Here is a 19,329-nt window from a genome sequence, read left to right as displayed (position 1 = left end):
GAGGCAAATCCCACACGGCGAGGGAGGGTCTGCTCGGAGAGTCGTCCCTTTACCTCCTGTCCCACGGGGACGGCGCCCGGGTGCCGTCCCGGCCCGCGCCAGGCCATGCTCGCCTGCCAGCCGCGAAAGGGTTTCCAGAAGAATTCCAGCTCCAAAGCGGGTCCGCCGGGAGCTCAGGGGTGAGCCGGGGGTCTCCACGGAGAGCCGCTCACGAGGGACGTGGAAGCTGCGACCTTCCTGCCTCTGCTGCACGACGGGCTCCTTCAGGGGTTCTTCTTGGAAGAATGTCCAAACTTTCCTCGGCGGGAAATGGAAATGGAAATCAGGGAGGGGTCGGCCCGTCTGTCGCCCGCGGATCCAGGGGCGTTCTTCCGGCTGCTGACAGCGCCTCGCTCGGCCTCTGGGAGAAGAACGTCTTCGCCGTTGGGACAAACGCTTTCCGCTCGGAAAGGAAACCCAGGGAGTCCGCGGAGGCTGCTGAAAGCCCAGAAACAGAGCGAAGAAAGGAAGGAAACAGCACTCGAATCTCGCGGGGAGTTCTGGAAGCTTCTGTGCTGCACGCACTGTGCATCGTGTGCCGTGAGCATCTTTCTGCGGGTCCAGAACCAGCACAGGACAGGGTGCCTGTCCCCTCAGGGACAATGGGGCCCAGCCGGGGGGCAGAGCGAGCGTTCACGGGGGTTCGGCGGCCCCAGCGGAATGCACGCTGGGCCTCTCTCTCCACTTTTGCCCCTTTGGGTTATTTATTTACTTTTTTCCCCCACGATGACCACTTGGACCGACGCCAAGGAAGAAAACCGGGGGGACGATGAAAATCGCGTGTATTCAGACGGACGGGGAGGATGCGCGGCGGCCGTGGGGGGCTGTGGCTGCCGTGGGGCGCCAGGCCGGCGGGCCAGCGCTCCGAGGTCGCGTCTGAGCTAAACGCTCGGCCTTTTCTTTCACTCCTCCGGTATTTCGATGAGCCGAGCTGAGCGAGGCGAGTCACGGGTCACGTGATCCTCCCCGCTGGCCGACGCCCTCGGCCGCGGCACCACGAGACGTCGACGCGCCCGGAGCCCACGTCAGGGCCCCGGCTCTGCGCCTTCTGGAGACTCTAGCCCTGAAGTCCCGTCGCTTTACGCAGCTGCTGCGCCACCAGCACCCTCCGGGTCGCAGCGGACTTTCTCCTCTCGAAGGCGCTTTGGTCACACCAGGCGATCAATACCAGTATGAACCCGGGTATCGGGTCCCGAGTTCACTTTTAAATGCTAAACACGAAAGGGGGGGGGTGGGGAGCAAAACAGGAGCGGGGCGGCTCTGCTGAAAAGACGCCTCGTTCCAGCTGGACCAGGGAAAAACTGACTCTCTTTTTTTCAGAAGTCAAATCTTAACATTTCTTAAATGAAGAATCAGGGATTATTGCTGGGAAGGGAGTTCTTTTGGTACCCAAGATAGCGCCAGCATCCCCGACACTACCCGGCGAATGGCTTCTTTAAAAGGTGGAAACAATCGCCCTGATTTCGAGATGGTGTTCATAACGACGATTTTATTAAGTGCTGACTGTGGGTCATCTCACTTAAATGGCACGATGACCCCAGGAAGTGGCCGGCGGAGGAGAGAAAAGGAGCCTCCTGCAGCTTGTGCGTTCCCTCGGCAGGTGCCTGCTGGGCTCCTGCTCTCAGTCGGCCAGCGGGTGGGGACGGTGGCTGGGGTCTGGGGACAACCCCCAACCTCGGGAAGCTTACTCTCTCCCGCCCTGCCCAGCATGAGCTATTTACTTAGTTCTAACAGACTCAAAAGCATGTTTCTCATTCCACAGACTAGAAATAACATCTTTCTATTAGTTGAAATCCTGGAGCTCTGGAACAAGTCTCGTTGCTAACGCGGTGAAAATGCCATGGGCTGAAAGGCCCATCTGATGCCCCAGCCTGGGGCCCAGCGGGAAGGCTCCAAGCGAAAGCGGAGAATCGGGCAGCCAGGAAGGGGGTCCGTGCCCCCCGCACCTTTTCCTCATCTCAGAGAGAGAGATTCCTGAATCCAGAAGCACTTCCACTCTGAGAACTCATGGCTTCCTGCAGCATAACTTTACTTTCCTCTTGAAACAGAGGCCGAGGACGGGACCGAGGAGCAGCAGAGGCCGCCCAGGGCTGCTTCGGCTCCCAAGTGTCCCCGGAGACGGAGGCGAGATGCCGGCCGCCGGTCAAACGCTCAGTGACCGCTGGCCTGCGGACGAACCGCTGAGTTTGTTGCTGGTTTTGAGACAATGCAGGGAGGTGGGGAGCCCGAAAGCACCGGTCACAGGATCCCCACCACGAGAGCTGCTCCCTCTCCGGGCAGCGGGCCAGCTTGCCAAGAGGCCAGGAAACTGGACTTGGCTGGGCGGCCGGACTGGGTGCCGAGGGGCTGGTGCTGAGCCAGACCCTTGGAACAAACCACCATCTGTGCCTTGTACCGTGGGGGGAGACGCGTCTTAGGGACTGACCCTCAGAGATCTCATTCCAGCGTGGCGGGGTCCACCGCTTTTGATGGGCACGTTGCGCGTCCATCCGCACCGATGCGAATGGGCCAGGACCTCTCAGGCCGCATTCGGAGGCAGCAAGGGGCTGTGCACTTCTCGTCACCAAGTCTCTATTCCACTAATATCGCCCAGTAATGACCCTCTCTTTGATCCCACGGTCGACACTTGCCCGAGGAGATCACGCCATTCAGAACGGACGACGCCCGAGGGCGACGTGACGGAGAATGTGGACGGCACGGCTGGTCCAGCAGGGAGCGAACGGAAGCTCGCCTACCCCCGTCTCGGGCCTCGGTACGCCGGCGACTCTATGGGACGCTCCTCTGAGGCAGGGCGCGGCCGTGCATGCAACAAACGTGCATTCGATCGCTCAGGAATCATGGCAGCATCTACGCCCAGATGAGACAGCGCCGCGAAGGGCAGCCCCCCCGAAAGAGGGGGCGAGCCACGGCCACACAGCTGACACACTGACCGCGCGATAATTCAGAGCAGGGTCCGAGCATCTCAAACAAGGCGACGCGTCTAAGAAACAGAGCGTCCAGGGGCCCGCGCCCTGGTCCCCTCACCGAAGGCTGCGCACGCGTCACGGCAGGCCCGGGGCTGCCCGCCCGCCCGGCACGGCCACTTCGAAGGCTCTCGGACTTTCTTCCTTCAACTCTTTAGGGACTTGGCACCAAATAAGCTGATTCAATAGAACACGAAAAGGTGATGGCATTCCTTTCGCTAAATACTAGGACATTAAGACCATGGCGTGCGGCCCGGACCTCAGAAGGCATAAACTCACGTGATGACGACACTTTTTAAACTTTTTTTTTTTTTTTAACCGAAACTGCAACCCAGAAAAGCTCCTTGTCCGCAGTCCTCCCCACCACAGGTCATTTCGGAAGCAATTAATTTGAGATGCGGTTCGGAGCCCCCGGTGGTCCCCGAATGTGTGCCTCCGAGATGAGGCAAGGCCCCTAACGACGGGAGGAGAGGTCAGTGGAAGGACAGTGTGTGGAATCCGTGTTCTCGACAGTACAGTTCAGGACACCGACCGACCGGCTGAGCCAGGGGTCAAATGCAAAACACGACAAACGAACAAATAAACAAAAAAGCCCCGACATGACACGAAGCGCGATGTGAGCCCGTTCGAGGCGGTTAAGGCACAAAACTCAAACACAACACACTGACCACATGGCCGTCTCTCTCCAAAAGATAATGGTTCTCCAACAGTTAAACCACACACATTTGTTTTTAGCTAGGCGGCTACACATCAGAAATAATTATTAAAAATTTTGTACTCACCGAGGGAAAACTCAGGCTATCGTCTGAAAAAGAAAGAGAAAAAGAGAGAGAGTTGGTTTCCTGGTGAGCAGGCGTCAGTTGCTAGTTCCAGCCCCGCTTTCCCCGCGGCACCGGCTGAACGTGGCCAGTCTGGCCTCATCGTCCGTGTCTCCTCGAAGGCTTTTTCTCTGCATGATGATAAATTCTTTTTGCCATAATCATCAGCTTTCGAAATCGTCCTGCCCCAAACTGTTTTGTCATCTCTGGTTGTCAGCTGATAATGGAGCCTGGTGGCTGACCTAGATCTGCAGTGCTTGGACTCTAGCCCCAAGGGGTCCAGTTGGTCAGCTGCTCCTTCTGCAGCCTGCAATGGCCCCTCCCACCGAGGGGGTCCCCTCAGCCCATCTTCCCCAGGGGCAGCCTCTTCAAACCTGCTTGGGGTGGCCCCTCACCCCAGTTTTCCAGGAATTTAACTCTCAGATTCTTTTTTAAAACAGTTTCATTGAGATATAACTTACGCACCGTAACGTACACAATTCGACGGTTGGTAGCATGTTCGCAGTTTCGCAACCATCGACAAAACCTAACGTCGGTCCATTTCCATCGCCCCCCAAAGAAACCCGGTGCCCGGCAGCTCATCTGCTCCCCAGCCCGCTCCCCGCCCCGCCCCGCCCCCGGCGACCGCTGACCTGCCTTCTCATCTCTGGGTTTCCCGTTTCTGGGCCTTGCACGTAAACGTGGCCCACGATATGCGGCGTCTGCCACCGCTGCCCTCATTCAACGCGGCGGTTCTGAGTTCACGCACGCCGCACCGTGGGCCGGGGCTTCGTTCCTTTCTGCGGACGAGCACTGTCCCTTGGGTGAGTGTGACGCGTTTTGTCTAGCTCGCCCACCCTCAGCTGACAGACATGGCTCCCTGGCCCCCGTGTGAGTGGTCAGCAGGGCGGCCTCACACGGGGGCGAGGGCTGGGACCGTGACCCCCGCCCCTGCCTGTGGCTGGGGACCATGTCAGCGGCCACCCCGCATCTGCCCTGCGAGAGAAGGGACTCGAAAAGCGAACACCGTACACGGCATTTTCCACCCAAACACACGACTTATCTCGGTCACGGCCAGACTGGAGGTTTCAGACGAAAGGCAGCGAAGACTCTACAGCACACAACGGCAACGGATTGTCATACCCGCTATGACAAGTAGGTACAAAGCCGAAGACGCGGAAGTGATGTTCTGGGTACTAAGTGGTTTTACGTCTGCCTCGGCACGTGCACAGCCGGCTTCATTCTCGATGGTGGGAGACCGAATGCTTCCCCCCCCCCCAGCACCGCGCACGCTGAGGCTGTCTACGCTCCCCGCCGCATTTCACATTGGACTAGAAGTCCTGGTCAATGCGCGAAGACAAGAAAAAGAGATAAAAGACATAGAAATTGGGAAAAGAAGAATACTTTCTTAATTCTCAAATGGCATAATCGTCCACATAGAAAATTCCAAAAAAAAAAAATCTTCGAAAAAGAAACTGGGGATCCATCTGTGGAGCAACGTACGAAGCCACAGAGTCCCCAGGATGCAGCGGAGCCCAGCGTGACACAAGATGAATGGCGGGGGGCGGGGGGCCCTGAGCAAGGGCAGCAGGTGATCGCTGGGGGTTGGGGGGAGCTGGGGACGGCCTTGTTTTTGTAGGAATAACTTATTGCAAGAGCCTACCCCTTCCAATTCCCAGAAAGAATCTAAGATGCTGGAAAGAGTGACTCCTTGGCCCCAGGCATCTTAGATTCTAAGAATCTAAGATGCCTGGGGCCAAGCATGGGGACAAGTCAGGAGTGGGAGGGACCCTTACTATTTCAGGAGGACTGACAGAAAGCCCCAAACTACCTTCCAAAGGAAGGTCGAGTCGTGGGGACATAAAATAAAACCCAAAGATAAGCAGCAGCGCTGGCCTGAGTTGAACCAAACCAAACCACAAGGGAAGAAACGCCAGGCGGGCAGGGGCGTCGGCCGGGCGCCCGGTCAACAGCTGGTCAAACGACCGAACAAGCATGACTGGCTGAATCCCAAACACGCACAATCGTTTGAATCAAACTTGGAGCAAATGTTTTATTTAAAACACACGCACACGCGCGCACACACACGCACGGACGCACGCATGCACAGCGAGCTCTGACAGATGACTCCCACATTGTATTGGTTTGGGGCTCACACGTCAGCGTGAAACCACGAGCAGCCGTTTTTGTGCGCCTCCGGACCCAGCAAAACATTGGAAGAGTTCTAACAGGCGCATTACGAAACCGGGGGCGGGAGGCTGGATCCCACGACACTCCTCATGGGGGGGTGTCGCCGAGGAGGGTGCACAGGGTCATCCCACAACCGAATGCGCCCTGGTCTCGTGGGGCCCCGTCCTCCACCACAGGGGACAGAGCTGGGAGGTGGATGGCTCGGGCGAGCGCCTCGGCGGCCGCTAACATGGCTGCCCCGCAGCGCGTGGCCGGCCCTGGGAGGCCCCCTGAGAGGCAGGGAGCGGGCGAGCCCCGTGGCCAGTCACGCCGAGCAGGGCTGCGGGCATCCGGGCTGAGAGACCACGCCCAGCCCCGGGCTGCACAGGAAACGCAGCCCGCGCCGCGGCCCACACCGGCAGGCTCGTTTCCCTCTGCCCCCTTCGGCCTGCGTGAGGCTGTCCTTCCTCAGGGACCATGCCTCCCTCTCCTTCACATTCTTAGTGTCAGGGGCACTGCCTGCCAGCAGGGGGTCCCACGAAGGACATTCTGTTCAGAGTGACATCGGTCCTAGAGAACGCCTTAAAATCCCTTCTGACTCTAGGCGGGGCTCCACTGTGGTCTATGGGCCAGAAAGATCTAGAAAGGCCCAGGCTGGCTGCAGACTTCCTGTGGGGAGCAGTGGGTCTGTGGGAGCGGCCTGGCCCTCCAAGACCTGGACCCGCTGGCCACGGAGGGGCAGCGGTCTGCCCCGAGCACAGCCCCGGCCGCTGTCTGTGCCGGGAGCAGAGGCAGGGCCGGTACCCGGCTAAGGCCGGGAGAGGGGTGGCCTGAGGACACGGGGCAGGGGAAGTCCACCTCGGGGGGGCGGGGGGGACGGGGGCCGGCGGGCAGGCGCTCCCGCAGGAAGTGGCTCACTCCAGGGCGTGGTCCTGATCTCTCACAAGATACGGAAAGAAAGACCCAGCCGCGGCACTGTGCACCCAAACCTGGCAAAAAGGAAACTAAAACCACAACACGCAGAGCCGACCCACCGGAACCGATCCCTGTAGGAGAACAATTCAAAGTGCTTCCAGCTCGTCAAGTTCTGAGATGGTCAGAACCGGGCGATCTTTCCTACCCCGGACGAGAGGTAAGCGTCTGTCGTCCGGAGCGTTGGGCCGAAGCCTCGCAGACGTTCAGGTGGGGGAAATGCACACCCCTGAGGGTATCTCTGCAAGCTCCCCTTTCCAGTGGGCAACGGCATCTAAACGTTTTTGGACGTGCGTTTACATTTCTAAAAAGTCTGCATGTCTACTTCTACACGTGTAGTGCATCTAAAACACACCCTTCATGACGGCTGACGCTGTACACCACGCGGGAACACAGATAGAAGTCCGTTTCCCAGAGGCACTGAGGCGTCTCGAGCCGCCGGCTGGTCAGCTCGTCGGAAGAGCGAGCCGCGCCACGCACCACCGGTCAGGATGACACGGACGATGCATTTAGGCGGACCGCCCAGAGAGCAGGGAACTCGCGTGTGCTGGCCGCACCGGGGACGGGGACCGAGCAAGGGCAGGGCCGGGCGGGCGCGGTGCGCGGGGCTCCCAGCGGAAGGCCCAGCGTGGGCTTCGGGTCCCGCCGGTCGCCTCTGCCGAGCCTCGCAGCCTCCTCGCTTGCCTCCCACGCACCGGCAAAGCCGTCAATCTCTGTACTTTCCATCACGTGAAAGAAAGGCTGGGAGGAGCTGCCGGACCCACTTGGGGGAGGGAAAGCGCCCTAAACAGCGAGGGGGTCAGGGACCCTTATTCCACCCGCCCCACAGCCGGCACGCCACCTCGAGGAGGGGGGGGGCGGGGGGTCCTTAACACAGCGACGCTAACGCGGGAGAAGAGACCCGTGTTCTCAGCCACACGCTTTGTCCCTCCGCGAGGAGTGAGCTGGACTTCCAGAAACACGGCAACTCGTAAGAATTACCCATGGGCGGCTGCTCAGCCAAGGGCCGCGTCCGTCCCCTGGGACAGTCCCACGGGCGAAGGGCAGACGTCACTGGAAACGTCCTGGAGCTGTAGGAAGCCGGGCCGCCGCTCTGTAGCAGACGGTTTTAGCCGGTCAGCAAGGGTGCAGAGGGACGCCTCCCGGAGCGGGGAGACGGGGGCCGCCTCCTCGGACGTGCGCCGCTCTGCACCGGGGCCCCCCGGGCGGCAGAGGGGGCGTCGCGCCCCGGGGACCCCGGCTCCTCCCGCTGCGTGGGGCCTGCCCCGTCCCGGAGCTGCACACCGGCGTCTTCCTCCGGCTTGCAGACCCCACGAGGTGCGCTCTGACCACTGTCCTCTCCCCCACGACCGCCTGTCCGCTGGGCGCAGGGGACGGAAACACCAGTTATCCACTCACGGGAAAACCGGGCCGGGCGCCACGGCCGGGCCCTCCGCCTGCGTGGAGGCGGCGCTTCGCAGTGCAGACCCAGCGCCGGGGCTTTTCCAGCAAGAGCAGGGAAACGGCCCCTGTGCTCAGGACAGCGCCGGGTTCGGGGAGGACCAGGACCCCGGGCTGAACGACGGAGGACGCGGTGCCTCCTGCTGCTGCCCGGCACTCGCGAGGGCCGTCCCCGCCTCTGGGCGGCGCTAGCCCTGGGCTCCCCGGAGGTCGGTGCCAGGGGCCGGGTGTAGCATGGCACCAGCAGAGCAAGAGGGGGCCCTGGGGACCCCCCCAAACGCACCCGAGTGTCTCGGCCAGCTGGGTGGGGCAGGAATCGAGTCAGGGCGGGGTAACCTCGCCCAGGGACGGCTACGTGTCCAGCTCCCACGCCGCCTGGCTGCCCCTGCCAGAGGCTTCAGCATGCTCCCCCGACGGGGTCCTCCTCGCCCGACGGGGTCCTCCTCGCCCGACGGGGTCCTCCTCACCCTAGCGGGGTGACTGGGGCTGGGGGGACCGCGAGGCCTGTCTTACCCGCCCCTTTGGACTCGCATTGTGAAAGGCACTGAGGACAGGTTGTCGGGTGCGCGAGGCCGATGGTAACTGAACACGGAATCTGATTCGAAAGACGCCTTTTCTTGTTCTAAGTAACAGTCGGTGAGCCGCAGAGAAAATGGCTTCCCTCTGAGAGTCGGACAGCAAGCCGGGGTTGTTCGCGGAGCCCCGACGTGGGACGCCCCCCGCCCCCCAGTTCTCAGAGCCCTGATGTGGGACGCCCCCCGCCCCCCGCCAGGACGCCCTGGGACGAGCTCCCCAGGCAGGCGTGTGCCGGGCTGGGCCGGCGACGGTGCCGACGCTCGGCCGTAAACGGCAGCGAGCGGCAGAGGCCCAGGAGAAAGTGCCGGTCCCCACGGCAGCCTGACGGGTGAGCCAGGGCAGGAAACAACCATTCAGGAGGCTCGCTGTCCCCGTGGACCCAGGACGAAAAGAGACTTATGTCGTGCTTCTTCATTTAAACACAGCTATCGTTGCCATTAATTAAAACGTTAGTTGCCAGCGTCCCGTGCGAGTCGCAAAGGGCCGCGTCAGGGGGCCCGTCTGCTTCGCCGGCGCCGACCGCGGCCAGCGCGGAGAGGACGCGGCGGTCTGCGGACCCGGCGGCACGGGCGAGGGCGGGCCGTGCTGGCAGACGGCGCTCCGGATCGTCTGACGGAACTCGGAGGTGCCCGGGGCAGAGGCTCGGGACAGCGGGAGGCCACGAGTGCCCGACGCCGGGGGTCCCCTGCCTGCTTCTAACGCCGGACTCCCCTTCCGGCGGCCCCTCCGACACCCCCCGCGAGCGGCTTCTCAGCGGCGTCCAGGGCGGGACTTCCTAGGGGCCCCTCGCCCACCGAAGCCGCCTTCCCCACTTCGGCCCCTGCCCCTCGCTGCTCCCGAGGCAGAAGGCTCCCCCAAGCCGCCGCGGCCGTCGGGCCCTGCCCTGCCCCGGCCGCTCGAGCGACAGCGTGCTCGGCCACTCCTCGTCGGCCCGTCCTCCCCCTGCGGCCGCACCGTCAGAGCCGCGTGACGCGGCCGGGCGGGCGAGGGCCAGGCCACGTGCGCCGCCTTCTCGGCCGCTCTGCGTGCGTCACAGTGGCGCGAGCCGCATCTGACCAAGGACGCCAGCACGGGGCAGGCGGTCACCCAGGACAGACTCTGGCCCGGCTGCTGCTCCCCGAATGCAGAGCCCGCCACCTCCGGGCCCTGCGGCCACGCAGACGGGCCCGCGCACGCCCCAGCGGCTCAGAAACACTGCCGCGTGTGCATGTACATGCGCTAAACCAGTCCCTACAGCGGGCTGGGCGTCTGCCGTGGGCTCCTGCTCTGCCAGCAGTGAGGATCTTAGAAGCTCCAGGTTCAGAGGTTGAGGCGTCTGCCCTGGATGGAGTCCAAAGGACAGGCGCGTGCTCGGCCTGCCAACCCGCGGTGCTGAGGGGCGGCCACGGCGAACCGTGCCGGCCGACGTCGGGCACCCGTCTCGGACACAAGGGGACCAGACGGACGACATGAACAAAGGCGAGCGGGCTGGAGGGTGCACGGAACCATCCGGAAATGGCGGATCACCTGAAACCTGGCTTTGGCCTTGGCACAAGTCGCTTGGCCTTTCGGAGCGTTAGTTTCCTCACCTTGGAGACGGGACTAACTGTCCTTACCGTGCCGCCTTAATGAACGCGGACGGCCCCGGCCCCGAGCCGGCAGTCCGCTGGCCTGGGCGAAGGCGCAGCTGGCAAGGTCACCGCGGTGGCCCCGCGGAGGAGAAAGGGCAGGAGTGGCCTGGGCACGGACGGCGGATCCGTGAGCGACGGGGGGGCCATTCCGATGGCCCAGGGGAGGGGCGGGAGGTGCCCCAACGGCGGTGGCACCGGGCGCGGAGCTGGGCGACCGGCTGTTGAAGGATCGGGGGCCGAGCCCACCGCCTTGGGAGAGGCCAGCGAAGGGTGAGGACGGGGAAGGCCGGGGGAAGGCGCCTCCCGCCTGCCTGGGCAGCGGGCTGGCCACTCCTCGAGGCGGCTTCCAGTCTTGCAGCTCCCGGAAGCGGCCTGCGTGGCCGTCCCTCACAAATGCCAGAGGATGTCACCGAGAGACAAGAGGCTGGGGGACACCTTGGCATCGTTCTAAGAAAAAGAGAAAATCTTGCTGGAAACGGCGCGGTTCTTTTTCAGGGATGTGGCGCTCGGAGCGGAGGCGTTTGTTAGCTGTTTCTAAAAAAGACGTTGACAGCTAGTAAACCAGAGAACTGAAAAGTCTGTTAATAACCAGTTATTCTGTCAAACACACCCAGATACTTTGGTTTAAGGACTCGCCCCAGCTCCCTGGCGGATGCGAACCCCGGCTCTGAAACGGCGAGGGGCTGGGGGCCCCCCGAGCATCGGCTGCGTCGTTCTGAAGAGGAAAAGCTGAACGCCTCCGCTGAACGCGAGTTCACAATGAAGGGCGCTTCCCGGGATTTGCACGTCGCCGACGAGGGCGAGAACGTCCCCGGGCTCAATGCCGTCTGTCCCTGGGGACAAGCGCCTCCTTTTCCTCCCCGCGGCCACTGGAAACGTCCCGTGAACTTGTAATTCATCCCCCTCCCCGAGGGAGAACACTGTGGTGTTCACTGGAAAACAAAAACGGCTTTATGCCCCACACTCGCGGCGCTCCGGGCGGGCAGTGCGTGGCCACAGACGTGCCATGTTCGCCTGGGCGCTGACCGCGCGCCTCCAAAGGCCAGCCCCTCCTCCCCTGGGAGGCGCGGCCCGCGGCATCCGCGAGGGGAATTATTTTCTTTCTTTACGACTCAGGGAATCATCTTAACGTGTTTGGATCCGAGCGGCTTCCGCGGTCCGTGGAATCCCAGGCGTCTGGGTCAGTGAGGCTGGAGGCCGAGGGCCGGCTCGTGTGTCCCACACGGTGGCCACGCACGCCCTCACCTGGCCCAGGCACGGCCAGCGGTCTGGCCCGTGATCCGGGCCTGGAGGAGGGGGGACCACGCAGCGCGTACCCTCCCTGACCCGGAGTCTGGCCGCTGCCCCGGGGGGGCTGGGCGACCTAGGGCTGACCCCCGTCCTCTCTGGACTTCAGCGGCCTTTACACACGAGGTCACGGACAGCTTCCGACGACGATCCAAGGCCACGGCGTGGTATGAACGAGTTTGTAAACCGCGAAGGTGATAGGGTGAGTCTGGGTCAGGGATGGCTCTGGCTCTGGACGGAAAGCCACAGCGGGACCCCTGGGGGGGCGGCCGGAGAGGTCGAGGCAGCGCTGCTGGTCCGTCAGGCACAGTGCCGGACACTGTCCGCCCAGGAACCCGCCCAATCCTCGCGATGGCCTGTCCCTCCTTTACGGGAACGTGTGCGATCGCGAGGCCTGCCACGGCCCGTCGCCGAGGTCGAGTGGAGGAGGAGATGCGGCTAGTGAAGAAGAAGGAAGACTAGGGAGTCGCGACGCCGGAGACACTGGCCGAGGAGAGCCCACGCGACGACCTCGAGCAAGCGCCACGAGGGCCCAAGGTCACGCGGTCGGCAAGAGGTTTCGCCGGAAACCGCTCCAGCTGGACGCACGCTCCCCGACGCGGTGTGCCAACCCCCCACGTGAGGGACGTCCCTGTGCTCCGGTCGGGGATCCCCTCCTGGGAGTCCCCAGGGCCGTGGCGGAGGACGAGGTCACGACCCAGGGCACTCCTGCTCCCACACTGCTCTCGTGGTCACAAAGCACCCCTTCCTTAAAAAGCCAGCACTGTGTGCCCGACGTGTCACGGCCGAGGACACCGAAGCACCACCTTCCCACCTAACCCCAAACTCAGAGCTCGGCGTCGTGAGCAAATGCACGAGACGGGGCTGGGCGCCTGAAAAGGGAGAAGCTCTGGAAATCGAAAGCCGCGTGGAGTTCACAGTCGCATCTGAATTGGACGAGCAGCCTCGGGGATCACGCACGGGCCCGCTTGTGGCCCGGCGGCCATCCCAGCAGGCGTCCGACCGGCCCGCAGGAGCCACCCTCCCTCCTGGCCCGCATCCCTGGCCAGCGGCGAGCAGCCACGCTCCTGACAACCCCCCTCCCGCGGCAGCTAAGCGGAAAATCACGCCTTCTCCAGGGTTCCCCGGGAACCACCTTGAGCAGCAGCGGAAGCCACGCAGGACTGGGTGGGACCGCGTACCAGGCGCCCCCTTCCTCGGAGACCGTAAACGCACGTGACCGTGACGACGGCAAGGACACCCGGCACCCTGTGGCAGCCCCGCGTGTCGAGCCTCAGGCGGGCGTCCCCTGGCCGAACCCTCACCCCGGGGCCGCGAGCCGAGCACCCCACGTCCCCCCCGATGGAGGAGGAGACAGCCGCTCCGAGAACGTGGGCGCCGTCCCCACCTCTCAGGTCAAGCCCGGTCCCCAGCTGACGTCCGTCACTGCGAGACCCGCGTCCCCTACGGGTCTCCGGCCCCTCCCCGGGGGCTGGCCTCCCTGTGCGCACCGGGCCTTCTGCACAGAGGGCTCCGCGGGCGACCGTCCGTGCCGCTGCGCCAGGCTCAGAGGGCGGCACGTCAGCCCAACGCGCACACGTGATGTGCACACGTGACACACGGAGCTCACGGCACACACGTGACGTGCACACCCGACACACGGAGCTCACGCGCGTGCCGTCGTGAGACCCTCCGCAGCACTGCAGCGCTGCGTGACCGACAGGCTGGCCTCTGCATGTGACGAGGACACAGAGACCTTTCCCGCTGTGTGTCACGCGGGGAGCCCTCCCCGGTTTTGTCACAGGTATGGGACAGCATAACGGCTCCCGCCGATTTCTGCTACGTCAATTAATTTTAACGTCAGAGAAACCCCTCTTCCCAACCACTGGCCGCAGGTCAGTTTCGCCCGGGGGACGGTTTATTTTAGAAGGGACCAGCCATTTGAAACATCCATCGTGAAAGCAAAACGGCCTTTCTCCAACACACGCTTCCTGGGATGCAAGCAGGAATGCCATCCACGCAAAACTTCAACACCGAGGGAAAATGGCAGGTTCTCTCACTCCTGAATGCAGCTGTAATGGCAATTTTAGAGTCCGTCAGTAAACTGAGCCTGCTGTAGGGTGAGAGAAAGAGCAGCCACAATCGTCGCGCCAAGCTTCCGGGTTTAGAACAAGAAGAAGAAGAGGTCCGCGTGAGGCTCGCCGGCACCACTCCTCTGTGACCAGTGGGTTTTTACTGAGCGCCTGTGGGCTACACGCAGTTATTTAGCGCCGAGTTAGCCATGGTGCTGAGGGGAAAGTCCCCTGCCTGGGGACGGGGGACAGAGGAGGAGCGATCGGTCATCTCGAAGGACAGAAGCCAGGTCCCGGAGAGGGCAGAGGGCAGGAGGAGGGTGTTCTGGGCTCGGAGCCCGGATTCCAACCGGTTCTGCAGAGCCGTGGCCGCAGCGAGAGGCCCTCGACTGCCACTGCACTGGTGGCCCTGAGACCCAGGAGCTGCGGAGCAGCTCAGCTCCTGACAGGGTCCCCAAGAACCCCACTGTGAAGTGGCCCCCACCTTCACCGCCCTCTCACCTCTGCGGGGTCCCCATGCGTGTGCTGGGCTCGGGGGCCACTGGGGCCAGGAAACCGCTCGGCTACACGCCGTGTGTGCGCATGTGTGCGTGTGTGTGCGCGTGTGCGTGCGTGTGCGTGTGTGTGTGCGTGTGTGCGTGTGAACGTGTGTCCCCTCCTCTGTGAAAACACAAAGAACTCAACTGCAATGACACGAGCACTCGGCCTGAGGTCGCGCGCCAGTCCAGGCTCCGGAGTCTCCAGGTGGCCGACCTCGGGCTTCCCCGCCAGACGCTGGCTCCAGGTCCCAGTGCCCACGAGCCCTAGAGCAAAAGCTCACACTCAGGGAGCGACACACCTTCACGGGCACTGATGACGTGTGACAGCCGCTCACTCGGTTCCCGGCGAACCGGAGTTTACACTCACCACGGTTCTGCAGACGTGCGGGAAACACACCTGTCCCATCCTCCCGGCTCTCACACCTGCGCCGCCCCCTTCACCCTCCCAGCGACCCACAGAGGCGCGGGAGTGTCATGGCGGCCTCGGACACACCGCCGCCTGGAGCCCCGGGCGGGCGGAGGGGTCCCTCGTCACACAGGCTCCGTACCTTCTGTGTGACGCTCACTAAAACGAGACGATGAAGGAAATGGACAAACGGAACTGACCGGATCCTCACGCCAAGGCGCTAGCTTTCCACACTTAATTTACATCCCGACGTCAGCATTTTTTTTTTTTTAACTAAGGGGTTAATACTAGCTAGGGAGATGCGAAGATGATTGTTCCATCTTCTGGGAGGGGAAGAAAAAAAAATCATCGTTGCAAACGCTATCGACCAAATTACTCAGGCTTTCAAAATAAAGTTGTCTTAGAATTTAGCACCAGGAAAGTGTTTATATTTCCTGAAAAACTGAGAACATGATTCCAATCGGACTGGAACAATGCGAGCATTGTGTTTCGTTTTTGCCTCGTCAGCCAGGAAGCTTGGGACTGAATTCAAGGCACAGTTGCAATGACATCTTATCTCCCGGGAAGGGGAGGGAGCTGGCGTTTCTCGAGTGCCTGTCTGTGCAAGGTGCTTCCACAAAATGTTTTTAATTGAATGCTCGCAGTCACCCGGTTACTATTATCCCACGTTCCCAGAGGAGGACGCCAGGAGCCCGTCCGTCCACGCGCTGGCACGTGGTGAGGGCGGCACGCGGGCCCGAGTCCGCCTGAGCCACGTGCCGTCCTGACGCAACGCAGCTTCCTTTCCCGAAGGTGCCCCAAATCCTTCTGAGAGGCGAAGGGCACAGATTACCAGGAAATTCAGAGCGGTGACGCGGGCCCGGCCCACAGGACGGAAATGCCGGACGCTCCCTGCCCAGGGCCGTGGTCATGAACAGGCTGGGTTCCTCATGGCCAGGGCGAGCAAGCGTTTCGTCGGGTGGACCCAGGGGCTGGGGCGGCCGTGCCTTGGCCAGATGCCAGGTCTCCTCTGGTGGCTCCGAGTAAGACGACTTCTGAATGCCACCTCCCTCTCCGCCCCCGAACCTAACGGTGGCTTCCTCTCTCCAGGGTCCTAGCCCGTTTGCTCGAGCCCAGAGTGCAGATGACTTCAGAAAACTTCCCAACAACACAGAAACCAAACCGCCCTGTCGAATTCACGGGCACGGTGGGTTTTAAAGACCGGTTTATACAGCGGGGATGTGAGCGCGCGGCATGGCCGTCGGCGAGTTTGGTCTTCGCGGACCGACCGCAGAGACGTCTCTGTGACCTGCCCGGGGTCACACGCGCACCCAGGAGAGCACACTGTATGCACTTAAAGCCAAATCGGGGGGACGCACTGAATGTCGGGGAGACGCATCAGGGTCCAGCGAACACTAGAAAGGCTTTACACGCTCCCCCTGCAACCCTGGTAGCACGAATACAAAAGCAAGCAAAGCGAATGTATGGTGTTACACGTGTGTGTGTGTGGGGGGGGTTACCCCTGGAAGGGAGGGGTGAAGGGACGGGGGGGGCACCTGCAGGCTTGGGGGGAGGGCCACGCTGCATCCCTGCCCCCGGGGCTCACCCCGCGCGAGCCTGCGCTCGCAGACCATGCGTACTGCATGCCTCAGTTTGATCCACGCGCTCGGATCATTGCTGGCTCTACTTTCTACCCTGTGTAAATAACAAAAGAAAATTAATTTATCCTTAAAAAATCAATTTACAAATGCGGTCAGCTGAGCAACAGCCCCACATCACCTGCTCCCCGCACAGCAGGGCGACGGCGACTGTGCGGATGAAGAGAGTCGAGGGACAGAAGGGCCTGCGCCTCCCGGGCGTGTGTTTGCCATCGGAGGCCGATGCCTTCTAGACTCAGCTTGCACACAGATCTCGAAGCGTCGGTCATGTGGATGACGTCCCGTTGTGGGGGGCTCGCCTCCCCAGGCCCGGAGCGGGCGAGGGCTGCCATGGTCACAGCATGTGGACCTCAGGGCTGACGTGGCCTGGCCTTCCTGCCTCCAGGGGGGCCCGGGCAGGTCACCTCGCCTTTCCGAGACACACGGGTCCCATCTACCAAATGAGGGGAGCCCGCCTTTGCCCTGGGGTCGCGTGCGGGGTGGCCGGCTCGTCCTGCTGGGCCCGGGACCTTCCGGTTTTACACTGGACACCCCGCCTGCCGCTCACGCCTCCCGCCCCGGCGGGCTGAGTGGCTGCTCTTTCCGCGACAGTGCGGGAAGGACGAGTAGCGCCCAGAGCGCGGCTTCTCTGGTGCCCGGGCCGTGCCCAGTAACTGCCGACTTTCGTCACCGCCGTGCGCCCGGCCTTCTCCGACGAGTCTCTTCCGTGTGTGTGTTCTGGCTGTAATAACCGTCGATATGTCGCCCCCGAGAAACCGGCCATGGTCTTATCTTTCCTCCAGTTTCCCGGCCCCCTTTCCACCGTAAATGGTCAGTGACCTCCGGCCATTCCTGTCAGGACACGAGTGTCCAGGGGGCTCCACGCACCTGCCAGGACAGCTGAGCCTGGGCATGGCGTCCGGCCCCTCCCCCTCCTCAGGGCTGTGATGCCGCGGAGGCGCCCAGTGCCCGCTGTGCTCGGCCCCCAGCTCAGCGAGCGAGGCTGGCGCTGTGCCCGTGGGGGCCACCCACAGACCTGCCTGGGCACTGGTGCCCTGGCAGAGGCATGGGGGGCGCTGGGGGGCCGGGGGTGGCTCAGCACTAAGCCCTGGCAAAGAGGCCCGTGCAGAAGGACGGGACACCCCAGGGCCCAGTCCTCTATGAGAGGAGGTGAGAGGCGGCCCCAGCCCTGAGCCAGCCAAGGTCTGCACACTCTGCAGCAGGTGCCAGGCTCAGACCCCCTGCAGCCGAGGGGGTCCCCCGCTGAGCTCCGCCTGAGCCCGTTTTATCGTCTAACATCTGGCCACCCACACGCATGTATATTTATGGCTTACTACATCTCATCTGTCAGAGAAATACAGAATGAAATCATTTACATATTTATGTTTTAATATAAACTGCAAAAGGAACGTAGTGGAAAATCATGGCGTCTTCTTGATTTAAGGATGTGTCAACACTTCTGATGAGGAGCCGGCCTCACCTTTGACTGCCGATACCTCGGAAGGCAATCAGAAGAAGAACGTGGTTTATAACAGAAAATGCCCCAAAGTCCCAGTGGCGTGGACACACTCAATCCGCACTATTTTCATATTTCCACAGGGATATAAATCAATTTACGCACTTAAAATAGCCACAGAAAGGGAAAAAAAGATCGAGCTCTTAGTTGCCATGGGAATTACTAATTGAAGCACTTCTTTTGTCTTTCAAAGATCCTTGCCAGTCCTGTGACATTTAGAATGATAAAATTCAGGGAGCCAGTATCTATTTCCTGCCATTCGATGGTTATAAAAATATCGTCATGGAAGTTAAATGAAAGAAGTTTCGTAAGAAGCACAACCCACTGGAACTAGTGACAGACGTATTACAGAAATCTATCACGGACCGAATTTCAGAAGTCGGGTACGGGATCTCCAAAAGGTTCTGAGGAATTGAGAGAAGAGACAGTTAAAGCCCAAATGCTCCCCTGCTGCTTTGGTGGGTGAACGGTGGCAGGTCATTCACCCCGACGCACCCCCGAGCGATCTGGGGAACCATCCAACGTCCAGCAAAACGCTGGAGAGATTGTTGACCAGCCTGTAGTCTCAAAGCTACAAAACTGACCGCAGGTGCTTATTGAAAATGAAACTTCATGGCATTCACAAGTGCAGAGAGCTTTTAAAAAAAAAAAAAAAAAAATCATTACTTACACAGAGTTTGCGGTCCCTAAAGTAATACTCGAGAGTGTCACTAACCCAGGTTTTAGGGAGGGGACTAGCTGTCATGCAAGGCGAGTGCTCTTGGACTATGAAAGACTCACCAGGGCACTCGGGTTTGTCAACAAAGACGTGAATCTTTCACTTAACTCTGAGACGCGAAGCATCCGGCCTGAGTGTGGACTGAGGCGGACACTTAGAAGACAGCGTTTTCTGACATAGCCAAAGGTACTTTCAGCATCTCACCCAGCAATTGTGCCGTTTGGCATTTGCCCAAGCGTGCTGAAAACATGTTCACACAAAAACCCGCGCACCAATATTTGCTCACAATTGCCCAGACCTGTAAGCAACCAGGACGTCCTTCGGTGACGGATGGATGGATAACTACACTGTGGCCCATCCAGACGAAGAAACATCATTCAGCATTAAAAAGAAATGCACTCTCGAGCCGTGAAAAGACACGGAGGGACCTTAAAATGCGTGTGACTAAGCGAAAGAAGCCGATCCAACAAGGCTACGTACATACTATATGACGACTCCAATTGTATGACATACTGGAGAAGGCAAAATTAGAGGTGGCGAAGAGATCGGTGGGCAGGAGGGGGTGAGGGGTGTCTGGGGGGGGCAGAGGATTTTTAGTGCAGCGAAACCATTCTGTCCTCGAACGGTGCA

General features: G+C 61.3%; 1 protein-coding gene across 4 annotated transcripts in view; it reads right to left on the bottom strand.

The window, feature by feature from the left end:
• Nucleotides 1-19,329, bottom strand: part of PTPRE (protein tyrosine phosphatase receptor type E) — a 103,135-nt gene that overhangs the window by 58,576 nt on the left and 25,230 nt on the right. Inside the window, exon 2 of one of the 4 annotated variants that reach the window (XM_036223556.1) lies at nt 3,785-3,807. The exons of the other annotated variants lie outside the window; for them this stretch is intronic. The gene's annotated coding sequence lies outside the window, so the exon portion shown is untranslated. The remainder of the gene's footprint in view (nt 1-3,784; nt 3,808-19,329) is intronic. 4 annotated transcript variants of the gene reach the window in all.

The sequence above is a fragment of the Rousettus aegyptiacus genome, unplaced genomic scaffold (genome assembly GCF_014176215.1).
Source record: "Rousettus aegyptiacus isolate mRouAeg1 unplaced genomic scaffold, mRouAeg1.p scaffold_m13_p_6, whole genome shotgun sequence".
Taxonomy (NCBI): domain Eukaryota; kingdom Metazoa; phylum Chordata; class Mammalia; order Chiroptera; family Pteropodidae; genus Rousettus; species Rousettus aegyptiacus.
This window is presented reverse-complemented; position numbering and strand designations above follow the sequence as displayed.